Source organism: Aegilops tauschii, chromosome 2, assembly GCF_002575655.3.
Source record: "Aegilops tauschii subsp. strangulata cultivar AL8/78 chromosome 2, Aet v6.0, whole genome shotgun sequence".
NCBI lineage: Eukaryota > Viridiplantae > Streptophyta > Magnoliopsida > Poales > Poaceae > Aegilops > Aegilops tauschii.
Genome location: NC_053036.3, coordinates 92,840,779 through 92,855,915, shown reverse-complemented (window position 1 = coordinate 92,855,915; position 15,137 = coordinate 92,840,779).

Here is a 15,137-nt window from a genome sequence, read left to right as displayed (position 1 = left end):
CGAACGAATCTATGTGTATTACAATACCCGTATTTTCCTTGCAAATACTAATCTCAACGTGGTAATTGATTTATGACGAGTTGTTGAATTAGAGTGAGTTTGTGATATAGTGATCTCAACGTGGATTTCACATTTCATGGTATCCCTAGTAAGTTTTCCAATGCAAATTCAAATTTAAAAGATGAACAATATGGAGGTGAGAAAACTTTGTATGTATCAAGCATATGACCACACACACACACACACAGAGACACACACGCACGAACACAACAACAATCCAATAAGTATAGTGCATCTATTTTTCCAAACCATGCATGTATGACATGAATTCAAAAATACTCCTTCTATTCCTAAATATTAGTCTTTTAAAGAGTTCAACAAGTGACTACATACGGAGCAAAATGAGTGAATCTAGACTCTAAAATATGTCTATATACATCCGTATGTGCCAGTCCATTTGAAGCCTCTAAAAAGACTAATATTTAGGAACGAAGGGAGTAAAATGTAAGACATCCATGGTCCTCAGTTCAATATTTAAAATGAACATGAAACTGAAACATGAATATTAAGTCTAGTACTATAGTACATGCAAATGTTGTGTTTAGGCGGAGCTATGATTGTCGGGGGTCAACCCCTCGACCTTAGATAAAATTGTGGAGCTCTGTTTAGGGTTGTTTAGATTATATTTGTCCCCACCCTCCCAACCATCGATTGGTTGTGCACCCCCCACCCCTCCTCCCCGGGAGAATATCATGTGCCCCCATACCTTAGATGCTATATGCCGATACGAGTTGCTTGGAGCTTGTAGATCTGAGATATAGCCGCTCACATGATGTGTCTTAATATTTTTGCAGGAAACCTTGATGAGTTTGAGAATTGCACACAATTTGTACAAAAACTACTTAGATGTCCTTTGATCCCATATCCAACAACCTCGAAGCTCGTATCACCGTAGCATCTAAGATGAAGGAGGACATCATATTCTCCTGTATGTAAGAATATCATGTGCTACCACACCTTAGATGCTTTGGTGATACAAGCTCTTCGGAGGCGTTGGATTTGTGACCCAACACCTCCTCGGTGGTTCAAATGGTTTTTTGCAGAAAAGCCCCAAAAGAGTTCGGCCACTGCTTTCAAGCACAAAGACTGCTCAGATGCCATTGGATCTCAGATCAAACGACCTCCAAGCTCGTATCACCGTAGCATCCAAGCTGCGATAGCACCTTATGTTTTCTCGCACGTGAGAGTATGAGGTGCTCCCGCACCGTAGATTCTATGGTGATACGAGTTCACTGAGATCTAACGGCCCATAGTAGGAGGTTTGAATGTTTTTGCAATATACGACTCATAGAGTTTGGGAAATGCGCAGAAAGTACAAGTACTACGCATGTGCCATCTGATCACTGATCATACGACCTAGATGCTCATATCATCGTAGCGGGTAATTAAGCTACGGGGAGCACCTAATATGAGCACCGGGGAGCCGTTGGATCAAAGATGCAGCGGCACACACGAGGCCTGAATGTTTTATTTGCAAAAAAAACTTTGGAGAGTTTGGAAATTGCGCATAATTACAAAGACTACTCCCAAGCCATTGGATCTCACTTCCAACGGTGTAAAAACTCGTATCACCATAGTATCTAAGCTGCGAGGTGGATGTGATATTCTATGCCGCTGTCATTTTTGTTCGTAAACTTGCAAAATACGTGTAACTCGTGTCGTTACTTGTCTAACCGCGCAAAGTGTTTGTTCAAAAAAACCATCCTACACTGAAATATCAGAACAACACACAGGGGTCCCACTTGTCATTAATCAAATTTGGACCTAAAACTAACAAATCTGAAAGACGAGATTCGAACTGGCAACCTGGACTACAAAGCGTAAGTCGATAGCCTGAAAAAATGAACGATTGTAGGCTTTGTCCCATAACTTGATTTTATACAGTACTTGCGTTGAGTAGAGTAGAGGGAGTGCCTCGTCAACACGTGCATGACCGTTAAGAAAAATCTCGTCCTCGAGATTTCTTAAAAGCTATTTTGAACAAACATTGCTTTTGCCAAGAAAAGAAATCAACATTCTACTATGCAATAAAAATGTGGCTACAGTGAGAGGGCAATAAGTGGTGTGAAACCATAGTGTGGTATACTGGCGTTGCGCGGAAAAATCCATGGTTGGGGAAAAAACGAGATATTTCTACGTGGATACAATAATTTATAATAAATTCTAAATTACTAAAACACGCTGGTCGCACCCGAGAGCACAGTGCTCTCTCTGGCTGACAGGTGGACCCGGGGCCCACTGTCGGCCTCTTCTTCTACCTTTGGCTCTCTCTCCTTGCTCTCCTTCGCGGTCTTTCCCACGCTTCCTCCACCGGCGACGCCTAGCGCGTAGGGCATCTAGGCCGTACTGCGGTAGTGCGCGGCGTGCTAGCTGCCGGTGCAGCGTGCACTCACCTCGCGGGCCAGTGCACTGTCGGCACTGCTCGCGGACTCGCCTCCAAACACCGGCGATCGAGCGACGAGTGGCGCTGGTGGACCTCGCCCACCGTACACCGATCTCGAGCTATAAAATGATCGCGGTGCTCCTCTCTTCTTCCTCACACCTGGCCTCGCTTCTACTTCTTCTTCCTTCTCCTCCATTGCTGTTTGCAGGAGCTCGAGACAAGGCTCTAATGGCGGAGGCGATGCCGGACTGGTACGTGGTCCTGGTGTGTGGAGGTTTGGCGACGTTGCTGGGGTTCTCCGTGCTCTTGTGCGCGATGATCCTGGATGATCGTCGTGATGCTGCCGCTCGAGTGTTAGCTCTTCGCGGTGGCGGCGATCACGAGGATTAGGTGCGGCATCGAGCGCTAACTGCTGTCGGTGGGCTGGAGCAACTTGCGCCCGAACGATTACTCACAAATCTCTCTTACTGAGACTGTGGTGTCCTCGGGTGTGATCAGTTAGGCGCAAAAATGTGTACGAGGATTTGTAATTAGCGCACGAGGTCGAGTGGTTGTGGTTGTGAGTCTGCTGTTATGGTGCTGCGCGAATAAAAATCTATGTCGTGAAGATGTATACGCTGCAGCAACTCAGGGAAAGAAAACTCACTTGAATTTTATCGTGGGTGAAAATTAGTTAAAACAAAATTAACAGCAGTAAAACTGCTCACATAATTGAAACCAAATATTTGGTACGCCGCACAAACTTTTTGGATACCACGTACAAGTTACAGTACATAAATAAATATTGGGATAATAAACATAGCAGTGACGTCTACAATAAAAAAGGCAAACGGACAGGGTCCTGAGAAAACGTCTCTGGTACTGGGGCGCACTCTTCTTCTATCGGGGGAAGCGGGTTGACCAGTCGATGAACGCGTCTCTCCTGGTCAGGCCTCAGTGGTCTGCCAATAGCGATCCGAGGATTTAAATCAGCGAGGCTCTGGAGATAACCCATTACCCGCTGAGTCAAACGCTCCTGAGCGATCACATACTGGGCAAGGTTGGCCAGTACTGGATCCCTCTCAATTCGTCCACCGGGAAAAGATGTAACTTCTCCGGGTGCTGCACGACTCGGAAAATAATAATATCCTCGTTCGCTGGCATAGGGTACCGCGAATCGAAGACGAGCGAGCGCTTCGTACGCAGCAGCTTCTATGGCCATATGCGGAGTCGGCATGGATTTCCCCATGAAGGAAACTTCCGTTGGGTCTTGGTTTGGGTTTGCGGGAGGGATGTGCACCACTGCCCAATATTTCAAGGTGGATGGGGTGATCCTCGATTTGAGCAACTCGTACTGGGGTGGATGGATGGCACTCATGGTACTGCAGGTAAAGTCCCACAATAATTTAACAAAACTACCCGGGGTTGCGTCTGGGGTTCTCAGATAAATACTGGGGGTCCGCATGGCAAAGAAAAGGCTATGAGTGTTGCGCACAAGGTGAGGGGTACTTGGTAAGGTCACGAGGTGGCCTTTATATAGCATTGGGGCTGGGTTATTTACCGTGGTGAAGGGTAACTGGTTTGGGGTTGAGGTCAAAGCCACAGATACACATATCTCATAAATGTGACGCATTGCTGTGGGTGTCGTCGGGTGTGGTTTTGGTAGCTGCGCCCGGAATTCAAAAGATGGCTACTACTCCAAAAAATAGGGGCGCACAAGCGGACAACATTTAATAATGGAGATACAAGATCACACAATTACAAGGCGTAGACATAATAAGGCTCGTTACTACTCAAGCGACTTAGTCTACTACGTTAATATTTAAGTGGGCTGGCCTTGCGGACGTCGAGGCTTCTCCACGGGTTTCACCGTCGGGATTTGCTGGTTGAGGTTGAGGGGCTGCAGGGTCGGGGTAGTGGTGATGACCATCGCGGGGGTTGCTGGCCACAATCCCGTTGGAGCGTGTTCCCAAAAGGCGAAGCACTTCTGGGGACACCAAAGTATTTTGGTTGATGGCTGGGGCGGACCTCAAGGGCTCGATCGGGTGTCCGAACAGCACGACTGGGTTGTCGGCGTCGGGCTCCACTTCTCCTCTCGCTGGGGCTCGGCGAACCAGTTCTCCACGAGCTGCGACCAGATCAAGAGTGATTTGATCGAACAGTTGCTCTAGTGCGCTTACATAGCGCACCTGATGCAATAGTGAAGGATCTGTCTCGTGATCTCCGTTGGCAACCTGGGGCGGCCTACCATACCCGTCACGACTGGGGTAGTAGTAGAACGAGCGACAGTTAACTCTGGGCGAGAAGTGCCGGAGTTGAACTATAGCTTCTCGAGCTGCCAGTTGGATGGCTTGTGGCTCAAAGGAAGTTGTCCTTCTAGTGAACCTGTAGGGGCGTTCTGGCGATAGGCCCCTACCATAGATGTGCACAGTGGCCCAGAACTGACGGCTCTCACTGCTCATGAGTCCTTGGTACACAACATATTCTGGGGGCTCTTCTAATGCATAGGCACGGCGGGTGAGGTTTGCGAGCACGGTCACAAAACCTCCAAGGTTGGTTGTTGTGGTCTCATTGTGAACAATGGGGCCAGGCATCGTGGCTTGGTTTGGGAAAGAGGCTGTGTTGTGCTGTGTTGAGGCTAGCGTGCCCTTTTTATAGAAAAAGGGGACGGAGTCTTCCTTCGCACGTTTGCGAAGAGGACTATTTAGGGGCCAGTCACTGCGCGTGATCGACAGGCTAGGCTGATAGGTTGGGCACCGTCTGCCGAAAGGCGTCGGGTCACTGTGGGGCTATCTTACGTGAGAAGCTTGGCCGGGGTTAGGTTAAGGTCTGCAGGTTTGGTTAACCTAGGTCTATCGACCTGGCTAAGATAGGATTAGCCAATGGTCAGCCTGGCTCTAATACCAAGTTTGTCAGGACCGGATTTTCGGGATATTAATTTCCCAGAAAATGGCCTTTGTGCTCACCAACCCCAGGATTACTGTTAGCTGATGAGGCACCAACTTGATACAAGAATTCCAAGCAAGGTACAAAATATGTAGTACAAGACCATTGGGGCCTATGAGTACAACACTTGGTTTCTAGTGGTTGATGGCGGAAGCGATTTGTGGTTCATCTGCGTCTATGGGACTCCATTTTCCACAAGAACAGCTGACCAGGATAACTCCTATCTTCGCGAGGCTGCTATCATCATGGCGTAGGTTCCGGGGCTGTCTTCGCAATGCTCTCTCCAAGCAAGGAATTTGGCCAAGACAATAGCCAGGGACAAGCCAGTGAGTACGTTTGAATGTACTCACAAACATTAAGAGCACGGGTATAATATAATAAGGGATAATCATGCTCCGAAATATTCTATGATCATAACGTCTGTCACGAAATAAACGAAATCCGTGATGCACGCATGCAGGTAAGATATGAACATGCAATACGGGAGTAGAAATAGAATGCACTGATCGAGTGTCTGAAATGGCTCCTCGAGAGGGTGCAAATAAAATAACACTGCCGCAGTCGGGCGTCTGAGCGACACCATATAAAGGGCTTATAAAGAATAATTAAATAACAAGCATGCCGCAGTCGGGCGTCTGAGCGACACCACATAAAGGGCTTATAAAGAATAATTAAATAACAAGCATGCCGCAGTCAGGCGTCTGAGCGACACCACATAAAGGTCTTATAAAGAATAATTAAATAACAAGCATGTCGCAGTCGGGCGTCTGAGCGACACCACAGAGAGGGCTTATATAAGAATAATCACAGTGAATATCCAGGAGGTAGAACCATCCCAGGGATACTCAATAATTCAAATAAAGTAAATGGTTAGTCCATAATAATAATAGTCATATACCTCATAAGTCATAGGTCAAAATCAAAGTTCTAGTCTAGCCATTTCTCCATCCGAAGACCGTCACTATGTTCTAGTTTAGCCGTTTCTCCATCCGAAGACCGTCACTATGCCCCATCTCAGACTGTAGTCCTCACCCATGGACATGGCTATCCGAATAGGTTTAACCTCTGCAGAGGGTGTACTCTTTACCCACGAGTAACGGATTTATTTAGTCCATCGGGACTAATTCCGCCTACGGCCTTTTAATTGAAAACACGCCTGACCTGCACACACCAGCTTAACTTACCGGTGTCTGCAATCACCCACGACACCTGTCAAGCAAAACTCTAAGTGGGGAGGCTACAACCTCGACGTAGCATGGGATCAAATTTATATCGCGCGCTCTAAGGGGTGCCCCCCTCTCGATCCCAAACGGAAACACCCATGCCCCCGGACCAGGTGGCATGCCCACCGGATGCAGCCGGTATCTTCCACCATGGCCTCTCTGTACGGTGTGTGCTTTGGTAAGGGGTTGACAACTTACTGAACCGTACCCTACATGCGGCAGGGACAAGTGGTAGTACAAAACAAGTAGGGGAAGTTACTGAACAAGACTCGACCTACAGCCGACTCAGGAGGTCCAAGTATTCTCCGAATGATTAGCATAACCAATATATTTCCAATAACAGACAGAATCACCGCTCATCAAACCTCATCATGCCATACCGGTCACACTCGTCTCGACGAGGAACTAGGGACAAGCTCGTGTCTACCCAAGACCACGACTTTCCCGGCTTCCTGCCGGTATGCATGAAAAGCTCGCGAGGATGATCACTATCACCAGCATATCCATTTCTAACAGTAAAGCATCTCCAATATGCACTCATGCGTGTGACTTTATCGCTACATAAAAATAACGTATGCTCCAAGTCAAGGTGCTGTTGTAACCGTATCAAAACACCTCACAAAAATATTATGCCAGAGTTCAGAATGCTTGCCTTCAAGAGTATGCAAGGGGTGCACTTTTTGAAAGTTTTCTTCTCTCTCCACTTCCTATTTTGAAAAAAATATTCAAATAACAAATAGTTCAAAAACAGTACAAAAAGTTGTCCCAAATATTTTTGAAATAAATCTTAAAATAAACTAGATGAAATTTGAGAGAGGTAGGAAAAAGAATCAGCTCATTTGGAGTTTTATTTTAAAAGATATAGCCAGTCAAAGTTCTATTTTTAATAAAACCAGAAAAAGAAAATGTTTCGGGAGAAAATACGCTTTCGAAGCAGAGGAAACGTACTCAGGCGTTTACGCGACCACTTAAACACGTGGTGGCGGGGCTGGGTCACTGACAGTGGGTCCAGCGGGCCCACTGGTCAGGTTTGACTAGTCTCTCCTCCCTCCTCTTCCTCTGCCCGAACGGAGGCGGGACTCCGGCGATCGCCGTCGACGAACGGCGGCTCCACGCGGGCTCCGGAGGGTAGGGATGGATCCGTGGCTCCAGGGCGGTCCTCCCGGTGGTCGAGGGAGCCGTGGGGGTGAAGGGAGTCGCCGGCGGCGAGCTCCGCGGCGGAGGAGGTTTCGGGCATGATTGGGGGTTTGGGCTGTGGTGGCTCTCGATCGAAGCTAAGAGGATGGGCGACTCCGTGAGGTCGAGGGGAAACGGATGGTGGTGTTGGAGGCACGGGGGAGGGTCTGGTTGCGATGAATGGCACCGGAAGGTGGCGGCGGCCGAACCGACCGGAGTCGAGGAAGACGGCTACCATCCGCCGACGGCTTGCTGAGGGGGGTGCTATGGGGGTGGCCTGCGGTCGCATGAGTGCTCGGAGGAGCTCGGGGGCCTCCTTATATAGATGTTCGAGGTTGGTCCCGTGGCGGCCGTGGATAAGAACGCCAGCGACCGCCGTGCTGTAGCTGCAGGGCGACGTGGCGGCGACGAGCGCGTGTCGACGGGTTCCAGGATAAGCTCGAGCTGCTCCAGGGGGCAGCTGGCGCGCTGGTGTGGCTTGGGCGGCGCCGTCCGTGGCAGGCGTCTACTGCCGACGCCGGCGTGCCGCCAAAGGCTCTGACGGCGGCACTGTAGGGCGCCAGGGGCGGCTCTGCGACGCGGGAGGGGGCGGGCGTGCTGGCTGCGAGTGGGGAAGGCCAGAGCGGGCGCGGGGAGGCGGCCGTGCGACGCGGCGGCTCAGGCGCCCACACGTGCAAAACGTGCGCTCTGGGCGCGCCCAGAGCACGCACGGGACGTGTTCGACGAAATGCCAGGGCAGCCTAGAGTGCTAGAGGGAGGCTGGCAATTAACAGGACTAGGTTAGGAGTAGCTAGGATCTTAGTGGACAAGGTTGCTGGGTCAGTGGATCAAGTTCATAATGCCAACTAGAAAACATGCCAAAACTGTCCATGAACACAAGGTGTTCGACAGAATGCTAAGTGTATCTAGGCAACTCTTGGAGTGGCCAAAAACTCCAGATCAGGGTCTCCCTGGATGTAGGTGATGATGGCAAGATCATTTGGGCAAAACCAGAAACTTGCTAGTGCAAGTTTTGCAAAACTTCAGTTTTGGACAGAAAGAAAAAGGTCTCATTGCATGCACTTAAAATCCTCCAATGGGTCCACTCTCCTGGACTTAAGGGTTTTGTAGGGAGGACTACAAGCAGGAAAAAGTTCAGGGTTACTAGAGCAAAATAAAATAGGGTTGCAGTACAAATCACCAAACTGGACCAGAATGAAAAAGAGGTTGATTCACTCAAATTTTTCAAAGAACATCACTAGGCTTTAGCATAAAGTTGAATTATATGCATCTACTGACATCTCCAAACACTTGGAAGAATTTTTTAAAGAATATTTAAATAGGTTGTAGTGCAAAAATACCTACTGGACCAGATTTGAAAAGTTGATATACAGCTCAAAATCTCCAATACCCAAAAGATATTTTTGCATAAAAGTGATGTGGAAACATCACATGACATCCCCAAATTTTGGTGAAATTTTTAAATGCATTAATCAAATGGTTGCAGTGCAAAAGAGGCTCCAATTTTATGAAAAGTCATTTTAAAGGAATAAAGCTCAGGAAAAGCAATTATGCAATTAAATCCACTGTTAAAGAATTGTTTTATAGGGAGAGTATACAAGTCCAATAATACTTTTGGAAAGTTTCCACTTGAGGTAAAAACTCCACAATATTAAAGAAAAGGGAGGTTCTGAAATCAAGGGATAAATCCAGACAAATGGAAAAGTTTAATCTCCTGGCAAAATTTTAATTAATAAAACAAGGTCAAAATTTCGGGGTGTCACAGCAGAAAGCGGGAGATACGATAGGCCGTCAGGGGAGCTGGCTGGAGCGCGAGCGGGCCGATCGTGACGAGGTCCAGGATCGCCTCAGCCACTTGGTGAACCAAGTTGCCACGCACGCGTTGCGGCTGCGCGATGCCTACCATCGTGCCAGCGCGATGATGCCGGCCGTTGGGCTAAACCCGTTCGACCACTCGGTCGACTTCAACGAGTTGCGGCTTCCTGACCTGGTCTCCTTCTTCACCTATATCTCCGAGGAGCTGAGCCGTCTCCGCGCGATGGTGGGGGCTGAGCTGGACAAGGAGGGGTTGCGGGCTGCCGTCGCCGTTGCTGGGCGAATCCTTTCAGGGCTCCGTCACCGGAATCCATTCGTGCCATTGGACGCCGTCTTTGACGAGCTGGCTCCCGTCAACCGGGAGCGGGCTCTGCGGGTGGTTGCACCCTGCATCACCAACGTCGTGCGCCTCGAGAAGCAGAGGGACTTTGGTGGTGTTTAGGCGCCCTCTGCATGGGCATGTCCATGTCTCGGCGCAACATGACCGTGGATCAAACTCAGACGGTGCAGATCAGTCACTGTAGCACAAAGCGTGTGGGTGTGTTTGGTTGCCTTCTCATCTCAATATAGTTGTTTCCTCTTCGTGTATTTTTGTCAACCTACTAGTGTGGACTCATGCACCCTTCATGCACTCTGCCAAACACCCAAAAGTGGGTCGAGAAGGGAACTTTTGCTCCCATCCCGTGCACCCTTCATACACCCTGCCTAACACTATTCGTGCTTCATATGGTTCATGTTTCGTGGAGTACTGTAGCACCATACTCTCCGTGCGCTGTGGACCTAGTTCTGTTAACATTGATCTCACCATTCATTCTCGACCGGACAGTCGAAAAAGCGGTACTATGTTACATATAGGAGTAGTTGACATGCGCACAACATCATTTGTTATCCTCATATCTTACTACACTAGCAACAAGATTGTGTAGTACTGACGTATGAACCACTGCACATGCCTAGTAGTAGGAGCACTGTGTATGTTCAAGTGGCTGCCGTGTTTCGCACTCCTCCATCGTAAGAGTGGAAACGCTTGCTGTAATCATTTTTTTTCTTCAGAAAAACAGTGGACACGCTCTACCGTGCAGATCCTCCTCCAGCCATGCACTAAATTACTCACTTTCGCCGACGTGTGGGACAGCCAGCACATGGGTCCACCAGCCATGCACTAAATTACTCCGTAGTAGAGTGACGGTAGACTACCCCGATCGAACCGCCGCAGTAATGCCCAATGAGCTGTCAAATCACAAAACCCCCTCCTTTCCAGCAGTAAGTTGGATGGACGAAGCAACCATCATTTCACTCTTCTCTCTTAGCTTCCTCTCTTGAAGAAAACCCCCACTTGCTTCGCTTCTCCCTCATCTCGTTCCTCCTTTCACTCTTCTCTCTCAGCTTCCTCTCTTGGATGGACGCCGGAGCACCGGCCGACGTGATGTCTATGGCTCTGGCCAAAACCATCGAGGCTCATGGTACGAAGAAGCGCAAGCACCCCGCCGAGACTACCGCAGACAAGCTCAAAGCCATCGCCCCGTCCAAGCCCCCCTCTCCGGGATCCCTCATTAAGCAAGTCCAGGTAATGTCTCTTGTTGACGATCTTTTTCTCGATCTTGATCGTGTTTTTTCATCTAACACGCAGTACTAGTACTGGTAGTACAACTTTCTGGGTGATCTTGCATGTGATTTTAGTGTGCCAAATGACGGTTCTAAATTCCTCTTTTGACCAAAACATGCGAGAGGTTGACACTGATTTCTTATAGATTACTTTCAACTACTCCCTCTGTCCCAAATTTCTTGTCTTAGATTTGTCTAGATACGGATGTATCTAATACTAAAATGTGACTTGATACATCCGTATCTAGACAAATCTAAGACAAGAATTTTGGGACGGAGGGAGTACTTTATGAACATCAATGCTACCTTTTAAGAGGGTATATTTGCCTCAGTAACTTGTGTTATGGATATTGCATGTAATCCCTCTGCTCTCATGCCTTTGAAGACATGTTCTAGTGTCTTTGTTCACTCATTTCTGTGCGTATATGTAGTCATATATGGAGTATAATATCGAAAATCATCTTATATTTCTGAACGGAGGTAGTAATAAAATATGGTTTCTGTTTGAATTAGAACCAGGTCCGCGATGGAGATGAAGTTCTCAAAGTCATGCCGTGTGAACTGGAAGACCTGATGATGAGTTCTACTGCTGAACTATCCAGCTGCTGTGTCCTTGTCGCGACGTGTCCTGAACTAGTGTTTTCCTGTAGCATTGTTGTCAGGCGTGTTCTCGAGGCTGTACTTGACCACAACAATTTCCTGGCTGTGCCTTCGATTACGAAGGGTGTGGTTCTTGTAAAGCTTCCCAACAAATCTGATGCGGCCTCTCTTCATCATCATGTTTATGAGTGGAAAGACCACTCTGTTAGGTTCTCCAAGGTTGACAAGATGGTGATGGTGCATGTAGACATCTCACACGAAGTCCATGGCCTAGTCAGTTATGCAGGGTTCATCCCGTAGGTCGGTGGCAAGAAATAGTCTGCAGAGTTTAGTTAGTGCAACTTTGCTTGTCTGTAGTAAGTACTATTGTTCAGTACTTGATTTGTGTTTGTGAACCCTGTATTGTTTATTAGTACTGCCGCTTTTGGTGTGTGAACGGTCTATGTTAATGTCTATGTTAATGTATGTCCACTCAATTCAGTCCGTATATTTTGAAGTATCCAGATCATATTTTTTGTGAGGACGGTTTATCAATTATAGTTACACTCCAATATCTGTATGCATTGCAGGGTTTATCGCACCCACCAGGATTTCCAGTCCCATGGATGTTCGGTTCATATGATTTGTCACGACCTTTGGACTGTCCTGCTTGTGGGAGTAGGCGGGGCCCCTGCATGCCACGCGTAGTTGGACGATCAATCTTCTGTTTAGTACTTCAACATAGTGATTTCCTGGTAAGGATTCACTCGTGTCACATCAAGTAAATCTTATTGATTTACTGTCTAAATCTTATTGATTTAATGTCATGTTTTCTTTCTTTTCCTGCAATTTTATGATGCAGGTTTTGCCATGTGACATTCATCACGGAATAAACCGTTTGGCTTGCTCTACAATGGCTATTTTTGCAGGTTTCACTTCTTATGTCGTGTCAGTAACGAAGGCACTGTCCATCACTTATATTACTGGAAAAAATTGGATCAGTCTGTTGTCTGAGTATAAGCTGAATCCCTATGATGAACTGCAGTTTGGTTTAACAAAAACGCCACAATTAGTCCTTCTCGCGTTTAAAAGAAATGAAGAAAAAACTGGATCACGGTCACGGATCCTAGTCAAGTTACAAAGCTGATCATAGCAGACCAGACACGATCGCCGCTATCTCGCATAGATCGAGCACCGGCAGTTGCTCTAGCACTGACAGCGGCAACAGCTCAGTCTGATCCAGCTGAGGATTGGGCACCGACCACGTCAGCGGATCAGTCTGATCTACTGGAGGATCGGGCATCGACACTGGCACCTGCTCCGACACCGGCACCAGCTCTACAAGGAGCACCATCTCCGGCAGCAGCAACGGCTTCGGCACCTGCACCAACACTTGCACTTGCATCTGCTCCGGCCCGTGCAGTTGCACCGGCAACAGACTGGGCTGCAGTTCACACTTCATATACCAAAGTCCTTACAAAAACCGACATGTCCACCTTCTTGGTAAGCATTGGTCGCCCAAGTGCTTCGTTCTTTTTTCTTTCCATGTTGTTTCACATGATTCACTGTGTTGATCTAACTGTTTGGGTATGTCTTCTTGTTTGCAAACAGAGAATTCCTAGAGCAACGTGGGAGTCGTTCAACAATCCGGGGGACCGCGGCCAAGTTTCTCTTACCATGCGCAGCCTTGGAGTGAATGAACCTGCTCAATATACCGTAAGTACAAAGGATGGTCGCATGATGATTGATGCTAAAGGATGGTCAAGGTTCAAATCTAAATCATATCTTGCGGTAGGGGATGATGTCAAAATCAAACTTTCTCGGCAAGGAGAGCTGGTCCAAATCAACTTTGAAATTCTTCGGTAGCAGCACGCAACTGCCGAACTGATCTATCCTCCGAGAGATTTTGATGTAATAATCTGGCATGGTGAAACAAGTGTCCTGTGTGTATAAGTAGTACGACAGTATTATTTATCACATGGTATATCGTTGATAGAATTGCAACTCTGATTGCTGGTTAGGAACTGTCGTTCGATTTCATTCCAACAGCTGTCGTGCTTTATTCAATTTTGTGTATTCGCCTTGCGACACATCTAAAACCAGCGCCGTACCGATCGCTTGCAATATGAAAAGCGCTGAGGTAGAACACATGGGCCCCCAAACATGCAGGGTCGGCCTGCGGCCCAAAGTCCAGAACCGTGAGCCTATCTGAGTATTATATTCTCAGCTGAACCCCCATAATGCCCGTGCGTTGCAGAGGGAGTATATTTCTCGGCAAGGTGAGCCTGTGATATAAAAGATTTGTATATTTCTTTACAGAGGGAGTATCTCTCTGTCAAAAAAAATATTTATGTGTAACTAGTTACTCCTCTCTTTCTACTTCCTTTCGCTGATATGTGGGGCAACCGGCAACGGGGTCCACGTGCCATATGCACAAATTAGAGTGCACAACTTCACGGTAGACACACCCCGGTCGTAGCGCCGCAGTAATGCCCAATGAGCCGTCAAATCACAACCCCCCTTTCCAGCTTTAGCAGTAAGCTGGACGGACGAAGCGGCAATATTTCACTGGGCCTGAATCCCCTTCTCCCTCGTCTGCTTGTTCAGAGAAAACCCCCTCTCGGCGATTGCATAGGGTTTTCTCATGGAGAACCAGGTACGAATTCTTCATCCATCCCCGATAAATCCAAGTCCCTTGGTTGCAAGTAATCCTAGGATGGCAGCCGCCGCCGTTGATGCATTTTTCTTCCTACTAAATCTAGTGTGTTTCATTTGCAGTGCCCAAAGTGCGAGGACCCTACAGGTTTCTGCGCCCTCGGCGAGACGCCACACTTGTTCCTTCTCATCCTAACACAGCATTTTGAAACGCGCACAGTATGTTCCTAGAATCCTCTTTTCTATCCGGGAGGGTGGGGTTTTTTTTAACATGATGTGTTCTCATATTATTTTTCCTGCAGTGTATTATTTGCTCTGCCAGAGCACATGTACTCAAGATGTTCGGCCTTGCCATAACTGAATGCACTAGTTTAATGGTCACAGTGAAGACAAGCCATGGATATAAGTTCCGAGTTGGGTTCATGAACCAAGAAGATCGCTGCTTTTTTATGGCCGAACTTGGATAAACTTTCTCAAGTGTTATGGACTGAAAGTTGGCGCACGAATGTTGATGGAAATAGCAGAACCTGGACTCATCTTCACTGCGATCTTCCACCCCGACGTCGTTCCAATTGTTCATCCATGTTAGTTTTGTATCTGGTTCTTGCTTGTTGCCTCGATTACTTCTTAATCCACCTATTCTGTCTAACTAATCACAATTTAACTTTAGAAGTAGCAACGAATCTCTCATGAAGATGCTACTTCTAACTAATATT